At 61.8% G+C, this 2,732-nt stretch overlaps 1 non-coding gene across 1 annotated transcript; it reads left to right on the top strand.

The window, feature by feature from the left end:
* The first annotated feature begins 738 nt into the window (after positions 1 to 738).
* LOC142821393 (U1 spliceosomal RNA) lies at positions 739 to 902 on the top strand. The gene has a single exon (XR_012898167.1). It is a non-coding gene; the product is annotated as a U1 spliceosomal RNA (small nuclear RNA).
* Positions 903 to 2,732: the final 1,830 nt, after the last annotated feature.

Genomic DNA, 2,732 nt, shown 5'->3' with positions numbered 1-2,732 from the left:
CAGGGGGCGATGTGTGGGGGACACAGGGACACATGCCCCCAGTGCCCTGGCAGAACGGGCAAGGGGCAGGCCCCGGATACTGGCGCGCCGGGTAGCTAGCGGATGGGCCTGGCACCCGCAGCAGGGGACACCCCAGCACTCACTGGCCGCGGCGGGAGTAGCAGAGCAACGCGCCTCCAGCTCCCCCGGTGACTGGTTCCGGGGAGGGGACAGGGTCACACCAGTGGGAAACGGAGCGAGCTGGGGCCACGCGGCTCTGTTTAACCGCCCAGGCCAGGAAGATCCCGAGCGTGTTCCCAGGGGCGCCCCGTCCCGCTGCGCCTCTTTCTCCCCCGTCCTGCTACTTTCCCTTAACCCCCCCGCCCCTCGGGCAGCACTTGAGAGAGGGTCCTGGGTCTGTCTGCCGGCCGCTGAGCAGCTAAAGGGGCGGGTCTGGCTGGACAGGGGAGAGTGTGGACCAAGGGCAGTCAGGGGTGTGGCCCATCCGGAGGGGCGGAGCCGCGTGTGCACATATGCAGATGTGTGTGCGAGCGGAGCACTGTGGGAGTGGGAGCGGGCTGACGAGCGGGGCTCTAATTTGCAAGCGGGGCTCTGGGTGGAGTCTGGGGACAGGGGCGGGGCAGCTGACAGTAGCGGGAAGCGGTGCCGGCGGGGTTGGTTGGAGGTGGAGGTGGGAGCCACCGTGATGTGAGAGTTCGGGGCGCTTGAGGGCTGGCGGGGGCTCTGGGACAAGAGTTTATACTTACCTGGCAGGGGAAATATCACGCTCAGGAAGGTGGTTTTCCCAGGGTGAGGCCCATCCATTGCACTGCGGGTGCGCTGACTCCTGCGATTTTCTCAAATAGAGGAAACTCGACTGCACAATTTGTGGTAGTGGGGGACTGCGTGCGCGCTTTCCCCTGGTATAGCTGTTGAAAGAAAGATCATCTTGTTTCCGCAATGAAGGGTTAAGCTGACATGAGTAAGCTTTGTCTGTTTTGCACCCCTGCAGTCAAACAGATTCCCCAAGAACCACTCCCGACAGTGTATAAAGCAGGAATTGTATTCGCTCCGCTTTGGGAGTTTATCATCCTGTTAAATATCATCAGTTCATTTCCCCGCGGGGCTGGGCTCGTTGCTCGTTTTTGTTTATTTGCTTTTTCCTTGTCGGGCAGGAGAATGGTCTGACCAAAAACGCCTGTTTCTCCCGCCTTCTTGGGAAGTTCTGGTCCAAGCTGCAAGCTCCCCGCCCCCACTCACCTCTGGACCCAGCTTGGGTGTTGGCACCCCCGAGTAACGCAAACATTTAAGAAAACGAAGGTTGGAAGAAACTGCCCCGGGGCGCTCTCAGGGCGGCCGAGTGATCTAACAAAGCGGCCCACTCCAGGGCCTGCCTGTCCCCTCATTGGGTGTTCTGGTATCCGAACTCAGCCGTGGGTTCAAATCCCGCTCCGGGCGCCGCCTTTGCTTCCTGTGCGGGGAAGTAACCGCATGTCCATGTCCCCCGTCATTGCAACAACACGCGCTTAGGAATCTGCCTGTTCGGGGCACCTGGACAGGTACGTTCTGGCTCGTTCCCCAGGAGATAGTTGGTCTTGTCTGGGCTTTGGTAGGCTGAGGGAGAGGCGGAGGGGAGAAGCGCAGCAAACACTGATCAGAATCTGTCCCCTCTCCCTGAGGAAACAGGAACCCAAAGGGCGCCCAGAACTATTTCAACTCAGACAAGTATCACAAAAGCTGGAAGAGCTTCTGCAACGTGCCCGCCTCACAAGGGGATTGGCTGTAACTGACCCGTAGCCCCGCCCATCTCTCCGCGGGGAACGAAACTCCTCTGCTCCCTTTTCTGTGCCCTGAGCCCGGTTCCTCCTTTCTCAGGTCCAGCAGCGCGCGCAGGCCGAGGCGGGGGAGCTTTTTCGCAACAAGTTCTGCCGGGAGCGACACAACCGGCAGGGGGCGGGCTTCGAGCTTTGCTCAGCCCCAGAACCCCGGGCAGTTCGAGCTCAGCCTGGCGCGGACACTCCCGCCTCCGGGCACCTCCCGGGCGCTGCCTGTGTCCCTGGCAGACCCCGGCACGTTCTGGAGCAGCCCGTGGGCCAAGGGAGAGACACCCATTGGTTCCACGGGGCTTTGACCTCAGACATGGGGGGGAGGGATTCTTCGATCCACCGGACATCAGTCCCTCTCCCGGTGGGTCATCTCCGCTGGCTCGCACCCGCCTGCAAACCTCTGACCCACCGGGGTCTCCTGCGTCCCAGTCCAGGGCCTGGTCCCCTGAACCCACCCACCGCCCTATCCCAGCCCCTCCTGCCGCCCTGCGAGCGCTGAGCTGAGCGCAGCATCTTTCTTGTTTAAAGGGAAGGCCTGTCTCCGACGGGACATCGCCATGTGGTGAGCTCCCCCCCCCCTTATATCCGGCCTGGGGAACCCGCATGCAAATACCTGCCCGGGGCTGCCTGTTTAAATACCAGCCCCTGGTTCTAGGAGCCTCAGTCTCTGCCCAGATACAGACCTGCCCGGCCCTGCCCGCTGAGGAGTTTCCCTCAGTGCCTGGGAACGAGAATGAAATTTCTGTGGCTTTTCCTCGCCCTGCTCTCCGCCCCCGGCTGTGAGTGTCCGCGGGGCAGTGAGGGGTTTAGGGTCCCACACACATTCAGCGGCTAATTCCTTCCTTGCTTTGTTGCCTTTCCCCAGGTGTCCTCGCTCAGGTGCAGCTGGTCCAGTCCGGCCCGGGAGCAGTGAAACCCGGAGAGACC

The sequence above is a fragment of the Pelodiscus sinensis genome, chromosome 30, assembly GCF_049634645.1.
Source record: "Pelodiscus sinensis isolate JC-2024 chromosome 30, ASM4963464v1, whole genome shotgun sequence".
NCBI lineage: Eukaryota > Metazoa > Chordata > Testudines > Trionychidae > Pelodiscus > Pelodiscus sinensis.
The sequence above is the reverse complement of the archived record's forward strand: the minus strand, read 5'-3'. Positions and strand labels throughout refer to the sequence as shown.